Genomic DNA, 20,751 nt, shown 5'->3' with positions numbered 1-20,751 from the left:
AATAGAACATTTGGGGTGTTAACTATGCAACAACAGAAGATTTTGAATATAAGATCTCAACGCAAATCGGGTGATGTTTTTTAGCCGGATTCCTTTGGGCGGACGTGTTTGCAAGAACTGCAAGGTACACATCTACCTACTTTGTCGTTAGTTTAAGAAACCCTTAGCATGTCTTCCTTCCGTGCATTAACAGATCTAAACAGACAATAGATCCTTTTTATAAAAGTTGGAAATGAACTCGCCTTGTCCGCTGCCGAAGCGGTGGAAAACCAACACTCCAGTCGTCGCATAGTTAACACCCCAAATTTTGCGATGGACGCTGTAAATAACTCTAGATCCTAAGCATGACTGTACTTTCATGCCATACACTTTCTAAGCGTCTACTTTCGTTTTGTTATAGCTAACATTACTTAAGGACATACTCAACGTTTCTCAATAATATATATTTTTTCGTGACACTTCAGAGGTACAATTCACTTGCATCATATCTTGTTTCTACAAAATAAAATTCAGGTATATTTGTACGGTTTGTTTTAGGGTTTTAATGTTTAGATAGTTCCTATTGGAGACAAGTAAAACTCTTATGTATTACAAGAGGTTATACACATAGACACTAAATCTTTGGATCAATCAGGACTCTAACCCGGTACCCTTATATATGTGCGTGTGTGTTAGCACGGGGCTCTATAAAGTTCAATCTGCAGTTTGATGATACTTCGTCATTCAATAACTTATTTTAAAAAATAAAAAAAAAAATGTTTGTCGGGTTAGCGGTGCTATGATGTATGACTATAACAATGATCTGTGTATAACTTGTACATTCCATGCAAATTCGAAGGGTTTTTCGCCTCAGTTGGAACAATTGGGGGTCAGTTAATCCGTGTATTTGAAATCAACAGAAGTGCTTGGCTTCTTGCGGAAAGTGTGAAATATATTGGGTCGGCGCAAGACACCCGTGATCTTAGACAAGATCTGATATCGCACCGATCCAATGTATTTCACACTTTTCATACGAAGTCCAAACCCAGACTAGCTAACCGTAATTTAGTTATACTGTGACAAAGAACCTAGGAATTTCCATGGTATATATACGTATTATACAAATAGCATTACATTATCCAGACACTCTCGATGAACATTTTTTATACCCCCCGCAACAAGTTGTGGGGGGGGGGTATACTGGAATCGGGTTGTCCGTCTGTCTGTCCGTCTGTCCGTCTGTAGACGCAATGGTTTCCGGGCTCTAAAGCATTATCCTTTCCACCTACCGTCACCATATCATATATATGGACTACCCATGGGATGAAGATGTTCTCTATCGATTTTGGGGTCAAAAGGTCAAAGGTCAAGCGCACTGGACATCGAAGTAGCAATATGGTTTCCGGGCTCTAAAGCGTTATCCTTTCCACCTACAGTTACCATATCATACATATCGACTACCCATGGGATGAAGATGTTCCCTATCGATTTTGGGGTCAAAAGGTCAAAGGTCAAGTGCACTGGACATCGAAGTAGCAATATGGTTTCCGGGCTCTAAAGCGTTATCCTTTCCACCTACAGTCACCATATCATACATATGGACTACCCATGGGATGAAGATGTTCCCTATCGATTTTGGGGTCAAAAGGTCAAAGGTCAAGCGCACTGGACATTGAAGTAGCAATATGGTTTCCGAGCTCTAAAGCGTTGTCCTTTCCACCTACAATTACCATATCATACATATGGACTACCCATGGGATGAAGATGTTCCCTTTCGATTTTGGGGTCAAAAGGTCAAAAGTCACGCGCACTGGACATCGAAGTAGCAATATGGTTTGGTTTGTCATGCCATTTGTTTTATACACTCAGAAAAGAGGTAGTTTATACCTATTACCAACACCCTTTGGGAGATTGGGGTAAGCGGGGGGTATTCTTAGTGAGCATTGCTCACAGTACCTCTTGTTTTTAATGAAAACCTCTATCAAAGTACAATGAACATAAGTCTCGGTCAAATGTAATGAACTCGGGATTTTAAAAACAAATCATTGGATGGTTTGTATTTTTGCTTCTATTAATTATGTAATAAATTAATTCCAATTCGTTAATCATCGACACACACACACACACACACACAGAGAGAGAGAGAGAGAGAGAGAGAGAGAGAGAGAGAGAGAGAGCACATCGGTAATTATTAAATATCCCTATTACATGTTGTACATGTATGCTTTTCATTTACTGAACATACTAATTCACATTCAAAACAGGAATTGCCTGCAAGTACGCATTATTTAAATATAGAAGTTAAGAATAGTTTAATGAACAAAGAAGACTAAAAGAAAAAAAATTCAAAATCAGGTTTTCTCAACAAAAATAATATAAAGTGTTTGGTATCGTTGGAATTGGCTCAAAATGCTGAAAAACAATATAAGTATCAGGGGGGGGGGGATATTGACATTTTTTTTCTTTTCTTAAAATTCCACCCTTATCATGATTATTTGGCAGCTGTGTGTATTCGCAAATAACACACACCGTGGAACATAATTTTTTTCGAGAATGTTTCGGATTTTTACAATGGATAGTTCAGCTTTCAAAATAACTAATCGAATTCTGAGCGACAATCTACGTACCTTTCTTGGATGCCATAGCGAAATGACTTGCACGATTCTCGGGGCGTGGCTTGAACGGTCTGCACGCTTCTGTAGGCGTGGCTACTGCATGAAACGTTTCTTGCACGGAACGATTCTTGCACGAAACGGTTTGCACGCTTTGCACGGAACGGTGAGCGGTCTGCACGAAACGAAACGATTATTGCACGGAACGGTGAACGGTTTGCACGAAACGCTGAACGGTCTGCACGGAACGGTGAACGGTTTGCACGGAACGAAACGAAACGCTTTCGATTCGAGGTGTAGTAGTATGCTTCAGGGTCTGTGTATATATATATATATATATATATATATATATATATATATATATATATATGAATGTATATATATATATATATATATAGACCGCTAGACCATCTAGACAAGTTACAACTTGCCCACATGTAGATGGTCTAGCGCGCTGGTTACATGCTGCTAGGAGATTTAGTTCCGCAGGTCGTGAGTTCAACCCCGGGTAGGGGCGGAAGTGGGTATCCAAATGAAGTGAAATTTTTTGTGCTTTATATATATATATATATATATATATATATATATATATATATAGTGTTTTATTCGATATTATAGCAAAAAACAGAGAGAGAGAGAGAGAGAGAGAGAGAGAGAGAGAGAGAGAGAGAGAGAGAGAGAGAGATTGTTACATGAATAATTTTGTCCGACTTTCCCAGGCTTCATTAAAGTATTCCGTTTTGTTATTGTTATAGCTACAAGCTTGTATTTGTTTATTATTATTATCATGCATAGCTTTTATGGAGGATGTCAATCCATTCAATGAAATACATTTATTTGCACATGTCATACTATTGATAAAGTATTTAGTTGGTAAAGACATCAGAGTTTTCACACTTTCTTTTCTCACATAAGATCCAAGTATGAAATCTCTTTTAAAATATGTAACATGAATGCAGGTCTTATTAAAACAGAAAGTATCAAAATCATTCAATGAGTCTTGTACTACTTCATATTCCCTTAAAATGTGCTCAATAGTATTACAAAACGTATGTATGTAATTTAATTTTAGAAAAAAATGTTTGACACCCGCATATGTCCTTAACATGCACAAGATTTCACTTCCATATGAGGCCGAGTGAGATTAAATGTGGTGATTCCGTGTCGGAGTGGTAGAAGTACAGCATGCTCAGTAACAGCTGTCGCTTCTACAAATGGAGCTCACACGTATATGTCGGTTAGATTGATTGTCGATAGATGGAAGGAAGGTCTCACGATCAAGGTTTATAGAGGAATAACACACCAAGGAATTTGATATCGATGAAAAGTGGCGGATATTTACAATATTTTAAGACTGAAAACTTTCAAATTTACTGCAAACGTCTATTATCAATTATTCCTTGCTTTAGAAGTATACTCTAAATCCACGACACATGAATGATTTAAGAGTTACAGTGTAGGTTATAATATCTAGACAACTCTAGGATATCGATATCGTAGTATTTTTTTTCACGAAAAGAGAGAATGTTGAATGGACAATTAAATTCATCTCAAAATATGACATCTTCCAAAACATGATTATTTCTAGGACAAAAAAGTGTAATAAAATATTGCAATTATAATAAATCAGTTCCATACAAAAATATCATCTTCGTTTTCCGTTGCACTGCAAGGTATTCATATAACCTGCTTCTGTTCCTTTGTATGTGAAATTTTTGTTAAAAGCTTACAATGGACACATTATATCAACACTGTAAAAAAAACCTGGGATCTTTCAATAGTGATGATTCTAAATTCTAAATTTTCAAGGCGTAGAATTTACAACAATGCAATGTGAACAAAACAGCATTTACAATCTTCATTAATAGTACATGAACGTTAATGTACTTGTGCAATCAGGGCAACTAGAAACAATGGAGTTAAATATGTGTAAACAAAAGTTATATTGGTTGGTTGGTTGTTTTATGTCCCGTCGAGAATGAGACGTCACCAGCCGTAGGTGAAGTGCCACAAATTTAGACATTCTGCGTAGCACGTACGGTCGTAGCAGTGAAGGTTCTATAACGTACCAACGCCTGTCACGACACGAACCTCTGATTTTCAGATAATATCAGAAAGACCTGTGATGATCTCCTCTAAATGCCGAGCGATTGGCGAAGGAGCAATCACTACCTATGTTTACGTCTTAGGTTGGAAGTTACAATTACCCGGTTATGAAGCGAACGCTCCACCGCTGAGCTACCGGTGACAAGACTAGTTGCAGATAAAAGGAGTGACAAATTAAGACAAGGCGCCGTGCAATATTCGGAAAGCTTGACATCTAGTCTGGTTGGTTGTATATAGTTTAACGTCCCGATTGAGCCTTTTTAACTCATATGCAGACGTCACACCATTGCTGGAGAAGGGCTGCAAAATTTGGGCTAGTTATGTTCGGCGCTTACGGCCTTTGAGCAGGTGGAGGAGGTCTTTATCGTGCCACACCTGCTGTGATAAGAGTACATAGTTTTTGCGGTCTCATCCGAAAGACACCCCCTCCCCCCCTTAGTTGCATTTTACGACAAGCAAGGGGTACTGAGGAACTATTCTAATCCCTACAGGGTCACATGTAGTCTGAGTCTGCAAGAGTTTGAAATATCAGTCAATAGTACACATTTGGTCAAAATTTAAAATATGACTTAGTGTTGATTTATTTTGCGATTTTAGGAACATCTGTCACTTTATAATCTCCCTCTTAGTTGAAGGAACGATTACATTTTTAAAAGAGGTAAAACATGCAACTTTTCGTGCAGGATAATCTCCTAGGTTGAGAAAAGCTCAGGCGTTTATGAATATTTCGAGACCGATGAGGTTATCCTGCACAATCCATGGAAACAAAAAAGTTTATTTCTATCAAATACATTTAGTCTAGTCAATCTAGCAAATCACCTCAAAGTAATTGCAACAGAAACAAACTCGATGGAATTAAATAAACAAAAGCGTGGTTAACAACGTACAAAAAATCGGACAAAATCGGACAATAGGAAATATTTCAAATTTAGACTTAAATGTTTTAGTAAACCATCGATATTTTGTGGTGTTTACGGCACGCCGTACACGTAAAGGGGAGTAACTTAACTGTGACAGTCATCGGAATAAATTTATACACGACGATCTAAAGTGCATGTAATAAAAAACGCGATTAAACAGCTTAACAGTTGTATTAAAAAGGTGATTTTAAGACCTTCTATATACAAACAATATTGCTCAGCATCTCATATTCTTTGCCGACTTCCATTCCCGGGGAACTTTCGCGAACAAAGCTTCAAAATATTTTGTTTGACCCTTTACTGAATTAATTTTAATTATGAAATACAATATTTACTTTAGAAGTTATGAATAATCAATTATAGATGAAACCTTAAAGAATTGGGTGTCAATTTACAAGGGGGAATTACGTTTGTTAAAAAAGAAAGTATGGAAAGCCATTCGGGTTAAAATTTTCAGTTATTTTGTATCTTCATCATTTGAGCAAGCGTTTTGTATTAAAAACTTTTATAAAACTAAGTAAGTAAAGTAATTTTGCTTTTCTTTTTCAAATTCAGGTTTAGGGAGTCATTCAGGGGTAATAATAATGATAATAAAACATTGATAATATGAATAATAAAAATCAATGTAAGAAAACACTTGCGTATAGTATCATGATTTGATGTAAAATCGAGTAGTTACTCTTTCTAATTAGTCTTGGGCTCACGACCTGCGGAGCCACATCTCCTAGCAGCATGCGACCAGCGCGCTAGACCGCCCGACCATCTATTCAAGACAAAACTTGTTTTCGATGACGATGGGATTCTCGCCACGCTGACACACGATCATTGAGAATGGAAATGGGATACAGTTATTTATCGTAAATTTTAGAGGATCATACAAAATGCACATTGTGTTTGAAGTGTCTTTATATAAAGCACAGAAATAGCAACGAACTCTGAAATAAACATAACAAGGAAAAATACAAGCAACTAGATTTAATGTACACTTTCATTTGTGAATACAGTAGAAAAGGTATACAGAGTGTTATTTATAATCGTACGTTTCTTTTCTTGTTATTAGATTAGTTTCAACATTTGTCATATTAAGTTTTAAAGGGGGGGGGGGTCTTGGTGAAAACTATGTGAACTTAGTTTTTTGTGAGACATTGAACTTTTGATCTTGCCCCTAAGTGAAGAATATCGTTAAAACCAGACGTCTTTTTAGGAAACGAGGTTTGTCAATCCTTGCCATTTCTACATGCATTCACAGGATGCGACACAACGTCAAGAATGTTCGGCATCGGAACGGGTCCTGTATACTTAAGAAAGCAATGGAATGTCAAAATGTAGACAAATCGCGAACAAATTCTGTATATGATTAGTTTTTAAATGGAGGCAGGCTACTGACAAACAAGTTGATGGTGCAGGGGTTTCAACTGTCTCGTTTAAAGTCAGCATTTCGCAAATGCTATGGTCGTTATAACAATCTACTTTGCCAATACAACCTATCATTGGGTCAAATCTGTCTGACTTGTTTCATATCGATTGTTAGGCCGTTTTCGGCACAATGATATTGAATAAGGGTAACTCCGTTTGCCTGATTAAGATATAGAGCTCACGGCGGGTGTAACCGGTCAACAGGGGGTGCTTACTCCTCATTGGCACCTGATCCCACTTCTGGTATATCCAGGGGTCCGTGTTTGCCCATCTCACTATTTTGTATTGCTGATAGGAGTTACGAGATGGATCACTGTTCGTTATCTTCACCTTCCTAAATGAGGATTCCATAGAGAAAAAGATATCTTCTGGTGTCGATGTCATTTCGACTTTGTATGATGGAATACCATAGAGACACTTATAGGAGATTTGCTTTGTGAAGTATTGTCTAACACAATATCATTTTTATAAGTTCAGTCATTGCCACTAACTACTAACTACAGCTGCAGAAGAGGAGCACTGCAAGAATTTTTTTAAGTCATAGAGTGGACTAAAGAAATGATTAATTTGGATCCTTCGAACTGGGGCTTATCACTGCTACAGCAATTCTTGTATCCGTTAAAACTAAATTACAAGTCGCGCCAGATAAACGTTTGAACGTAATTCGCTGTAAATGCAGGGCAAATTGTGACACTAGCCGTTGTACTTGTAAAAACATGGACTGAACTGTACTGCAATTACTCAAATAATCACTTATATAATTATCAGGCACGTAGCAACAATGGCTCTACCCCCTTTTATCATTACATGCAAAGTTGATAAATTTTTACGTACAGAGGTCGATTTTTAGACAGATTGGTTGCCCTCCCTTCTCTTTTTTAAAAAAATAGCATTGTCGTGAACTGTACACAGTGGAAGTGTAAAATTGAACTGAGAGAACAACCTTAACCCCCCCCCCCCCCCACACACACACACCATCAAGGATTTTTATAACTTTGGATTAAAATTTACTTGTCAATTTTAAGGCAATATTGTGAAATTATCTTCACCCCCCCCCCCCTTATTTTTTTTTTTTTACGATGCTGCGTGCCTGATTCATTTTGCTTTTAATTCTATGTGTCCATTGTTTTTAAAACAGATTACTTCTGAAATTCTCGATACTAATTGCACAATAAATTGGATAGAACTAAACGTCAAATACGGCTATAACCAACCCCCCCCCCCCCCCCTCTTTCCCAAACTCTAGAATTTGACGAAGTGCACATATTAAAGATTTCTTTATAAAATCGAAGAAACTAAACCTTGTTTCGTCATAGATGTAGTACATACTGTTAAAACTCAGCTTGATAAAGAATTTGGTAACGTAAGCTTTACTATACACTGTTTGTTTTAAAATACTACATGTATTTATGTGAAACATAGAACCGGAATGGTAAGCGCGACTCCATCTTCCGATGTAAGGGGAGTAACTGCAAAAATGTGGTCATCTTTAACAGACCATTTTTGAAGGGGCACTTGTTTTGTGTTAACAGTTTATTTTAATGTATAAATCTTCATGTGGTAACTCATATATGCCTAATGGACAGGAAAAAGTATTAGAATCCAGTTTTTAACTATTTTTGTTGGAAAATGAAGATTTCAGCCCAAAATTCGGAAAGGAAAAATAAATTTTGGTGCAGAAAAGTTTAGTTGTGCATTTGGACGATTTATTCTTAAATTTATAAGATCAATGTCATATCTTCTATAAAACAGTAATTTCCTATCATTTCCAGTTTTTCACTATTTTTGTTATAGAAAAAGGTAGGTTTTCCTACCTAAAATGGTATTTTTCATTTATATTGCCAATAATATATATATATATCTTACTTGTTGAACAGTTTTTAAAATAAATCTTAACCTCAATTTTTTATTGGTAGCCTCAAATGTATGAAAAAATGTGGGTTTTCTTCTTAAAATTTCAATCTTTAACAATTATATTCAAAAAAGCAAAATTTTACCCAAAAATTACAGTCAAGGAAAGAATATATTCTGCTGTAAAAAATTTAATCGAACATTTCCAGGTTGAAATATGAAACTTATTTTTACTGTATGTTACATGAAATGGACCTTTTCTTCGATTTCCAGTTTTTAGCGATTTTCATGAAAAAACACACCAGTTTACCCCAAAATTCCAATTTTCCCATTGAAATACAAAAGCCGATTTTTAATATGTTGTTTGCATGTGTTTTCTTGCATGAATAATCAAAATTTCATTTCTGTTGCAATTAGTTTGAGGTTTTGCTCATATATGAGCTAGATTGACTAGACTAATTACCGATTGTTAAGAATTGGATCACTTCGTGACGTTATGACAGCTTCTGAAACAGTGCGTCTTTTTACTGAAGAAAAAAATGTGAGATTGTACGATCAACTATTTTGAAAGATATTTCAAGAATTGAGTTTGATGTTAACGGACTGTGCGATGTACTTATCCTATCTGTTTTGAATACACAGTCCAACTCATAGACGTGGACAAGGTGTATCCGGGATTGAGAAATGAACCCTGGCCTCCCGGTTGGGGTTTCTATCATTGGACAAATTTGTCAAAATAATTGTGCTAAAGAGACAAACTTTTAATCGGAAATGTCTTACAACTTCATGTTGGTCGTGATCTTTTTCTACCTGTCTTCTCAATAACATACATGTAGTGTATGTAAACAATGAATAATGTTTGGGAGAGGGCTAAAATACGCTATGCCTGCTGCCCAATCCCTTTCCCTTTTTGTGAATAAAATTAGTATGAAATAAAATCGTACTCGCTCAAATTACATATAGCTATTGGAAAATTGGTCAATGTAAAATGCAAACTCCAAGAAATGAAAGTGTTGCATTTTTTAAAACTCCGCTTGTTTAAATATTAGTATAAAGATACTATTTATGGAATCGGGATGGTAAAACACCGAATGCCGCGGCGTATCACCCAGCGATATTTACATTTCATAGAACTGAAAGGTACATTATATTTAGTATCAATTTGAAAAATAAGGAATGCAGTATCAATGTATGTATATATTTAGTATATACTGAGAAGTTTTTGAAATCAACATTCACGAATGGGAACGATATAATTTCCTCCTGTGAATTTCGGTATATTCTAGGGACTGGTTAAAGGATAAGGAAGAAAGGTTGTACATTGAACATTGTTAGTCCGCATACCGCCGTGCATTGCTTTGTTTTCCTGAGCAATGTTACACGTACCGGAAAACCATGTACAAGTAATATAAATATCAATTTGAAAAACACTTCATATACTAAAAACATAATCTGTAAAAGGTGTATTTGAAACGATTGTAGTAAATGATTTTTAATTGGGTAATTTTCTATATATTCTACTTGATTATAAGTGACTGAAAATTAAAGGTTTGGAAGTTACATGTAACATTTTACAGGCACTACCTATATTGTACAGTACTGTAGGTTGCTACACTTACTTTGTATCTCCTACTTTTATCCCTATCAGTTATCTCCATTACATGTAAATAAGTAGTACTTAGTATTTGTGCAGAGAAGAAATATGCACTCTGTCTGAGAATCATTCACGATATTTACATTAAAACACAGGTCATGCAATGTTTGTTATACCCGCACTTTCTAAAAAAAAGTTCGGGTATATTGTTGTTACCCTGTTCCGTCCATCCGTCTATCACACTTTCTTTATCCTCGAATTCCTCCTTCGTCTTAAGTAGTAACCGATTGACCTTTTGAAAGACGATTGGTGGTGTCCTGTAGATGTGCAATAAAGTTTCGGAATTTTCATTTTCACCCTAGGGACGAAATGGGGGTCAAGAAAGACAATTTTATACATACATCTGTTTACCAGAATTCCTCTTACATTTAATACAATAGCAAAATCATCTTTAGGAAGATGAATGGTGGTGTCCTGTAGATGTGCAATAAGCTTTCGGAATTTTCATTTTTACACTGGGCCCAAATGGAAGTCGAAAAACGACGTTTTTTCTGGAAAAAAAATCCTGGTTCCCAGAACTCCTCTAACATTTTACACAGTACACAAATCATCTTTTGGAAGGTGATTGGTGTTGTCCTATAGATGTGCTGTAAGGTTGCTGAATTTTCATTTTCACCCTGGGGCTCAAATGGGAGTCGAAAAGCAACGTTTTTTTAAAAAACAAAACAAACTCCTCTAACATTTTATGCAGTACTTGAATGATCTTTTGGGAAGTAATTGGTGGTGTCCTGTAGGTGTACAAGAAAGTTTCGGAACTTCTGTATTGGCCCTGTGAGAGGGGTAGGGGGGCAAATAAGGGTATGAAAAATGACGTTTTCTGTCATATAAAGCTTGTTACTTGAATTCCAAGGAGTAGTCACATGATATTCTTCAATGACCTTGAAAAGTGTGCCAAATGTCAAGGTCACAGTTTCTCACCAAGGTTGTGGGTTTAACCTTGAAAGCGGGGTCAAGGTAAAAGTCACTTTCTCCCCAAGGTTATGGGGTTAACCTTGGAAGTGGGGGGTTAAGGTTAAAAGTCACATTCTCACCAATGTTTGGGGGTTAACCTTGAAAGTGGGGTCAAGGTCAAACTTTCTCCCCAAGGTTGTGGGGTTAACCTTGAAAGTGGGGATAGACCCTGAAAGTTGGGGTGAAGGTCACAGATCAAGGTCAATTTCAAGTCACATATCAAGGTGCGAGCCTCCACATACATAAATGTGTACCATGCACGTCTTCCCCAAAGGAGAGAAATTACCCACCTTTCAACAGCTGTCTAGACCAAGTACTAGAGACACAGACAGATGACCGACAATCTACGCAAACAGTCTCCCCAGAAACTGTCGAGGATGACTGCATGCTACCCTTTCGACAAAAACCTGACACAGTGCACAATATCACTCGCACAGTTTCTTTAACAAAATAATAAATTTTAAGAAACATTTTCAAGTTGTTTTTGTTGCCAATGTTGTGTAGGTTACATGTATGTCATACTGTAATTTGAATTTTTTAAAAAGTTTTACAGTGAAGTTGCTGTTTTTGACTCATTTATTATTTGTCTCTTTGCCTTTTTACAACTGTTTTCTCTTCGATACATCCAATTAAAAAAGGTAAAAAGAAATATCAGTTTTCAGTGAATATATTGATTTCAAACCCTCTGCAAAACAGGCATCCAGGGTTTTTTTGAAACAAAAACATACGTACAACATATAAATGTGACATACATGTATATATAATAAAGGTACATTATAAAATTATATAACTGAAGTTTTTTCCTATTACAGCGCCTTTTAGATTTAAATTCAGGCAGTCGACTGCAGTCTTGGCAATACCATTTTCCCTTTGGTAGTTCATTTTTCTTCAAGACTAAACACTGAAGATGAAACCATTGGTATTGACAATTTTGGTTATCACAGGTAGCCATAGTGTCAGTTTCTCCCTGTTGGCAATAACAGAAAATGTCTTTGGCATTACTACAATCGTTGTCATTTGGCAAATTCAAGGAATTGTGTGCTCAAAACAGCAGGTCTATTAAGTCTTGTATAAAACCGACTTACAAGTTCGGGCATTATAGCCATATTATGGAAGATTTTGGCCCTGATATAAATGTCTTCCCACAAATCTTTGTCTCATTCAATTCTTTCTTTGTGAACTTCCTTTTCAGTCCAGACAACAAAATCAGAAAACTCCCTTTCACACAGTTTTATCTGAGTCTGCACCTGATAATAATAGGGATGCTTTCTTTTAAGTAATTTCCCATTGTCAGTGTCTTCTAAACAAGACTTGGGTCCAGTAAAATTTTCTAAAGTAGAGGATCGCACTCAATATGGGCACTTCATTTCCAGTACACCCTGTCCGCAACAATCGCAAGAGACCAGTCCATCTGGTGATGCACCAAATAATGGGTATTCAGTATGAATTGTTAATCCTGCATCCTCAATAAAAAAAAACTTCATGCAGTGAGTTCATTGCTTCACAATAAATTTCTCTGGCATCTTTCTCATGCGAACATCTCCATAATGTAGCTGCAGAAACAAACTTTGCACTTTCAGGGTTGCATATAGCCTTAATTAAACTTTCTGATGGTTGAGCTGGACTATCATGACACACAGCATACATCCTAGATGCAGTTATGCGACCACTTCTAAATTGGTTCAATAGTTTTGTTTCAGCCTGTTTCTTAGTGGCCATTTCTACACTTTTTGCTTCCTCTTTAATAACAACCACTTCGATATCTTTGCAATATGTCAAAATGTCACTAAAACTTGCTGTTAATAAGGATTCATTGAAAAGCTCAGATAAAATTTTGGGATTTTTTAAAATCTAAAACTTTAGGTGTACATGGTTGTTGGAAGCCTTGCTTAATACTCAAAACTGCAGCCTGAGCTCCAGTTAAGCTCAACTGTTGCAAGAACAAAGATATTTCATTTCTTTAGACTTTTTCACCGGTTTTAAAGATGAGTTCCCTTTCTTGGCCACAGGTGTATCTAAGAATTGTTGGTCTAACTGTTTCTTTTTTGTTTTGGCTGAGGTAAAGTCAATTTCTTCAATTTTCGCATAATCTACCCATTTAACAGAAGTGGGTAACCAGTATGATTTTGAATCTGTCACAGTACGAGCCTCTCGTACCTTCACTGTTGCCTCTATTGAAAATAGCATGGCTGCTATGTGAGTACAGGACTCGCCTAATCCTGCCATATGGGATGCCAAAATTTTTCCATCACGTTGTATTATGACCCATTGACTGAGAGGTGTTTCACTGAGTCTTTGTGAGTGCATCACCTACAATAAAAATTGAACAACATTTATAATGGGGTATCCAGATTACTCATATTTCAAACTGAAAGTATTCATAATGTTTTCATCATTATTTTGGTATTAAAAGTAAACAAAACTGTTATGATGTGAAATTAATACTAAATATTTCATTTTTTAACAGACAGAACAGGCTTTTAGGGAACACACGCACTCTGTCTCGTTTTTTATTTTCATTTCTTATATTTTAAAGCATTTTCTGTATCAAAGACACAAACCCTACAGTACAGATACAAAAAGAAAAATAAGTACCATTGTTGACACATGTCATGCATGTATGTTCATGTCAGAATGTAACTGTAAAAAGCTGCATAATACAGTTTCTTTTGAGTTTTTTTTTTTTTATTAATTTGAGTCAATAAATAATTATTTAATACAACTTACCCTTGCAGTGTGTACACACAGACCAGAAATTTCACACACTTTGACATCTCTAACCCAGCCACTGACGAATTGATTATATGCTTCTAGTCCTTCGTATGACTTTAATTCATCCATTGTATAAGCACTTGTTGTAAACAATAAATAATTGACAATGTCAGGATAAGTGACACTTGCCATTTTTCAACGTCCTGTGTCCATTTTTGCTTTTCTAATGTATATGGATCTCGTTTCTCGATTAATCCTATTTTTTCATCGTAGATCTGCCTTGAAGTGATATCTAAAGTGTCCCGGTATGTCAACGGAAATTTATTAATCTTATCGACCATAATAAAGTATTTAAATCTTGACAAATTTAATTGGATTATAGTTTGTAAACATACAATAGCGTCACCTCCAATACGGCTACTGGTCAGTATCGAGGACAATTAAAGTCACGTGATCGAAATTTATCTATATATAGACATTTGTATAATTAACGCCTGTTTATTGTGGATTCTCTTTTTATATATAAACCTTTTCTTGCATTTAGAATACAGGAAGAATATTTTCTCCTTCAAGCCCAGCCATCCTTACTATCACCTGATACAGGGCCAGCTTTTGTGCAATATGAATGGTTGTGTTTTGATTGTTTGGACTACAGCCGACTGCATGCAAATTATCCAGATCATAAAGGACATCTCAGTGGACAAAGAACATTGCAAAGTGATAGAATTTTATTGCCAGTGGCGGATTTAGAGGGGGCGTAGCCCCCTAAAAAATTTTAATTTAAGGTAAATCGCGGTATCTTGTTTCGGAAAATGTACTAAATTTCTTCCACTCCCGGAGAAATAAATTACAAAATCTTTTGATTTCTTGAATTACTTTATTGGGAGAACTTAATTTTTTCCCAAAAAACCCTTAAAATTTGGGTCATTTTATTAATTTCACCTTAAAAAATGATAGAAAATAGTACACATGACTAAATAGGAGAAATATTTCAAGCCCCGTAAAATCCGGGGGCTCCGTCCCCTGGACCCCCACGAGGACTTCGCCCTGGACCCACTGCTTCATAAAGTGGCGCCCCCCGTAACCGCAATTCCTCGATCCGCCCCTGATTGCTGCAACTTGATTATTTGGAGAACATCTGACTGCAGAATTATCTGGGATCATAAAGGACTCTGAATGGGCACATAACATTAACAGAATTATACTTTCAATATTTTCATTCCTGAATGGATACAAAATCAACACGTTTTGATAAAATATACTTAGTAAAACAATAACAATCAGTAGTACATTTTTTATTTATACTAAACTATTTTACACACACGTTTCATTTTATTCATAAAGAATTTGCAACAAAAAAGAAGATAAATGAAGAAACTTATATTAAAATTTAAGAACCCGATAGACGTGGGTTTTGTGGGAACTTTGCTGTGGAGCACATGCTGATCCTGTATTCAAAGTTGAAAAATAAGTGATTGCACCATTAGGTGTTATACAAGTCACTGCTTTGACGGCAAGTCAGCACTTACAGGAACTGTATGTCATGGCGTGGGTATCAAGGTGTCCAGGAATATTTCAAGAGATTAGTCTCAATGGCATCGATCCATCTAACCTAAATAAATAATTGGAATATAAATTATTTTCATGCTATACGTTCTTCTTTATCTCAAGGAAGATATTGTAAGTCTTAAATCAAATCCACATTCTTGAATTTAGTTTAAACTAATATTTTTCTATACACAAAACTGTATTTATACAATCTGAAACTGGTTTAGGGAGAGAGGATAGAAAAATCCAATGCGGATGGAGAAGATTTGTTTAATTATAATATTCCCAGTAAACCATCAATACAGTTGTACGAACTTTAAAGCATAACGTATCATGTAATCAAATTATACCCCTCCCACGCCATTAATGCACATTTGTAAATATGTGAATTTACACATAATACAGTGTATGCGTGTACCTACAACAGGGAGTGTGGTATGTATATAACAACGACAATTCAGGATCTTATTAAGCCAGCAAGTTAAACATCTTGTGTTTGATATATTATTTTTAAGGAACACTGTAAGACTGTGACTGCAGTGCTCCATCCTAAATATGGAGGACTTCTAACAGCTCATTTTTTAAAACCAATTACTTGTATTTTAACATTTAGATTAATAATGAGATCACCTTTTAATTCCATTCAAGCATAAATTGTCTGTCAGTCTTTTAGCTATTTCATATCTGTTAATTTCTCATACTATGGGTTGTAAACGTCACCCTAGTTTTCATTGATTCTGTTTCAATCTTTTTTTCCCGCTGTAGTCTTTCTTCCCCGCTCTATACCCGTGGGAATCCGGGTTAGAATAGATCCTCAGTACTCCTTTGCTTGTCGTAAGAGGCAACTAAATGAGGCGGTCTTTCGGATGAGACTGCAAAAACTGAGTTCCCGTGTCACAGCAGGTGTGGCACGATAAAGATCGCTCCCTTCTCAATGGCCATAAGCGTCGAGCATACAGTGGCGTAGCTAGGTTTGAAATATTTGTAAGCAGGGGGTCGAGTGGAGGGGAGGGGGGGGGGGTCGGCTACGTCACTGGCATATAGGCGTAAATTTTGCAACCCTTCACCGGCAGTGGTGACGTCTCCGTATGAATGACTGAAATATTTTCGAGAGGGACGTTAAACAATATTCAATCAATCCATCCCGCTGTATCTCTTTGGGTTCGACACTAATCCGCAGGATGTCAGTAAATGTACGAACTTTCACATAAACTTATCCCATATCCTTTATACACGCCGGGCTCGTTCGCTTTAAAATTTGATATGATACATAAATAAATATGTGTACATTCATTATATACTTTCGATTTCATCTCTTCTTTTTTCTTTAAAAGTTTGCGGGCATATATCACACGATATATTCCTGGAAACATTCCAGCCCGCAAACATTACGTCACAAGCCGGAACTACGCCGTTAATTTTCAAATTTTTCATCTTCAAATAAAATTATTTTCAGTTTCTAAATGAAATTGAAAGTATATAATGAAAAGGTTATTAACGTTGCACTGGCGGATTTAAAGGGGGCGTACCCCCCCCCCCCCCCCCCCCCCCCCCCCAAATTTTCAAAGTTTAGGTTACAAATTACTGCGTACTATAAAAAGGGAAAATAAAATCATATCTATAATAATTTATTCTAAAAGATAAATGTCAAAATACATAAAGTCCCTAACTCCGTCACTTTCAGGAAACCCTGCGCAGTTTATAAAGGAATGTGATTGTGAAGTCAATTTTTTTCCATGCTGAAAATCTACAATGAAATACTGATAAGTTATAGCAGTCAATTCAAGAATATGTCAAAACAAATAACAATAAATTAATATGTAATCTATAATATCTATCATATTTTATGTGAAATCAGTAAGCACTTTCACTTTTTCATGCGCTATCACATCGATTCCTGCGTCACAGCGACAACATACTTATTTTCACCTGACAGCCACTTTTATGAAGGTCTATGTCAAGGGTTAAAGGTAATATATCATATCGATAATGTGGCTAAAATATTGCTGAAGTTGTTTAGGGGAATATTTTATTACTTACAATATTTTACATAAGTAGGAGAAATAAGTATTATATATTGCTTTAATATTGTACACACATATTAACGAATAACTGTATAGAGATTCATAGTTGAATAGATTTTTTTTCATTAGAAATACTAGTATGCGTTTCTTGAGAACTGTTTATATATACCTTGGTTTAATTTTCTGCAGCCCCTCCCTCCCCAAAATCATGCATTAATATTTTATTGGCTATTATATATATATTTTTAAATATACTTCTTATTTCATAAACGAGAAACATCTGTTGAGGCAAGAGGCGTAATATAGTATGAAAAGAGGTGTGTGTAGGAGGGATTAAAATCCAAGAAATACAAATAGGTGGACCGAATCACAGCTCAATGACGAGCAAATAAGTTTGACTAGAAAGAAATTTACTGATGATAAATTCTGCCTCATTTGAGTAGTGTTGAAAAAGGTGTGTTATTGTTGGTAAGTGGGGTAGCTGCAATAATGTAGCCCTCTCTGATTTATTTTTTTTAGGGAGAGGGCTACAGCTCCTTAGGATATCCGTAATGGTGCAAATGCGGGAGTGATTCACTCCCGCAACATTTGCGCTCATTCTAAACATTTCCTGACTATCTTTACGTAAATAAAATGATATTCTATGTTTCTTAGTCAATATATAAATTTACAACCTGCAACTAAAGATTTGTGAGGCTCTATTCTACCGTTTTCAACAATTTCGATAAATTCCAATTTCTCCATTCATATTTGTGCGCCATGTTTGATGTACTGAAGTTTCAACTTCCGATTGTCAAGTCATTTGCATATGCCATATAAGGTATTACATCAATGGACAAGTATGGAGGCGAAAGCTATTTCGTCGGTATTGAAAAGGTTTGAATTTAATATCAAATTAAACAAGAGGCCCAAGGGCCTAGAATCGCTCTTTTGATAAATTGTACAAACCCACCATTTCTATTCTTAGCCTCTTAGTATTCTAAATCTTTAGTTAAATCTTAAGAATTAAAAAAAAAGTAGGTCAATGTGACCTACTTTCTGGTTTACACATTTTGAGAAACCAAGAAATATCAACTGACAAAGTTTGATGATTTTAAGCCAATTAGTATCTGATTATTGAAATATAGCTGTCAAATTCCAATCGTACGTCAAGGTGACCTACTTTTTGGTCGACACACTCCGTAGACTCAAGATGCATCAACTGTCAAAGTTTGATGATTGTAGGTCAATTAGTGACTGAAATATATAAATATAACTGTCAAATGCCAAAAGTAGGTCACAGTGACCTACTGTTTGGTCGATACACTCTGAAGACTCAAGATGCATCAACTGACAAAGTTTGATGATTGTAGGTCAAATAGTGTCTGAAATATAGTAATTTAGCAGTCAAATACCAAAAGTAGGTCACGGTGACCTACTTTTTGGTCGACACAAACCGAAGACTGAAGACGCATCAACTGACAAAGTTTGATGATCCTAGGTTTTACAGTGCCCAAAATATGCATCTAAAATTGAAAATGTGAAATTTGAATATCTACAAAATTCAAAAAGTAGGTCACTGTGACCTACTTTTTTTATAAATATGTTTCAAGGCCTCAAGATGCATCAACTTACAAGATTTGATGATTCTAAACCTCCCGGTATTTGAAATAACAACTTAAAATATATCTATAAATGATAAGCCATACAACTCAGAAAGTAGGTCACGTGACCTATTTTTCAGTTGACGCATTTCAAGGTCCCATGATCCACCAACTGACAAGTTTTGATGATCATAGGCTTCAAAGTGTCTAAGATATGCATCAAAATTAATTTTAAAATAAATACCTGCAAAATTCAAAAAGTAGGTCACCGTGACCTACTTTTGAGACAACTTGACACAAGGTCCTAAGATGCATCAACTGTCAAAATTTGATGATCCTAGTCCTTATAATGACTAAAATATCAAAGATTTAAGGAAATATAAATTTAGGTCAACTTTGAAGTGACCTTGAGACCACGCCCTTTGCCCCAGGGTAATGCCTTGAACAATTTTTAATCTACAACATATCCTCATCCTTATGTGTAAGTTTGGTGATAATCTGCCCAGTGGTTCTTGAGAAGAAGATTTTTTAGCAACCACTACTTTTGTTTGTATTTTCCTGATTATCTCCCCTTGTTAAAGGGTCACATCCCTCTATTTAGTATGTATGAAAGCCCTTGGGCCAATGATACCCTGTAACAAATTTGAAAAAAATTGGCCAAGGGGTTTTTGAGTTATAGCCCTTTTTCTAAAAAGTTTACGCACACCGCACAAATGGCCATAGCATTAGCTCTTTGAGCCTTCGGCTCAGAAGAGCTAAAAACCGAACAGCAGAGTGTAAATTCTTTCTGCAACAATATGATTTTCCTTTCTTTGTCGAGGTGGCTCGAGTAACTACATTTTCGTGCTGATTGTCAATGTTTAGGTTTTTCATTAGATCCACCTACGAGATCTCGCGATAACAAGCATGGCGGAGCAGACGAAGAATTTTGCATGCTGTACATTATATTTAATGAAAAACACCTTTATTAGACATGCCCGAGCACAAAGTTGTTACTCCTTTTGGTGTAAACAACAGTTGGGACTAATACACAGAGTTTATTATCGGTTATTCATAAAATTATTTTGCACCATTACGGAGATCCTATGGAATTGTAGCCCTATCCCGAAAACGTCAGAATAAAAATAAATTGGATAGGGCTGCATTATTGCAGCTAGTAAGAGGGGGTGCAACTTCACCTATGAAGGCTAATTATATGGTCAAATTTTACTCTTAAAATCACTAAAATTCAGGAGCTTACGGGGGCTTCGCTCCCTGGGCCCCCACCAGGGCTTTGCCCTTGACCCACCGGGGGCCTTAGAGCGGCCTCCAGACCCCCCTGCCTTTGGACAAAATTCAACCCCCCCCCCCCAACCAGAATTCCTGTATCCGACCCTGTTTTGTATGGGAAAAGCT

At 36.2% G+C, this 20,751-nt stretch overlaps 4 protein-coding genes across 4 annotated transcripts in view; 2 read left to right on the top strand and 2 right to left on the bottom strand.

The window, feature by feature from the left end:
* The window catches only part of LOC130048063 (histone-lysine N-methyltransferase, H3 lysine-79 specific-like), a 242,555-nt gene extending 232,782 nt beyond the window's left edge, over positions 1-9,773 (bottom strand). Inside the window, exon 1 of the mRNA XM_056144148.1 lies at positions 9,348-9,773. The gene's annotated coding sequence lies outside the window, so the exon portion shown is untranslated. The remainder of the gene's footprint in view (positions 1-9,347) is intronic.
* The window catches only part of LOC125645494 (serine-rich adhesin for platelets-like), a 275,270-nt gene that overhangs the window by 34,991 nt on the left and 219,528 nt on the right, over positions 1-20,751 (bottom strand). The window lies entirely within an intron of this gene.
* Positions 1-20,751, top strand: part of LOC125683914 (scavenger receptor class F member 1-like) — a 223,124-nt gene that overhangs the window by 59,562 nt on the left and 142,811 nt on the right. The window lies entirely within an intron of this gene.
* LOC125677990 (uncharacterized) overlaps positions 1-20,751 on the top strand; it is a 208,064-nt gene that overhangs the window by 162,078 nt on the left and 25,235 nt on the right. The window lies entirely within an intron of this gene.

The sequence above is a fragment of the Ostrea edulis genome, chromosome 1 (assembly GCF_947568905.1).
Source record: "Ostrea edulis chromosome 1, xbOstEdul1.1, whole genome shotgun sequence".
NCBI classification, from domain to species: domain Eukaryota; kingdom Metazoa; phylum Mollusca; class Bivalvia; order Ostreida; family Ostreidae; genus Ostrea; species Ostrea edulis.
The sequence above is the reverse complement of the archived record's forward strand: the minus strand, read 5'-3'. Positions and strand labels throughout refer to the sequence as shown.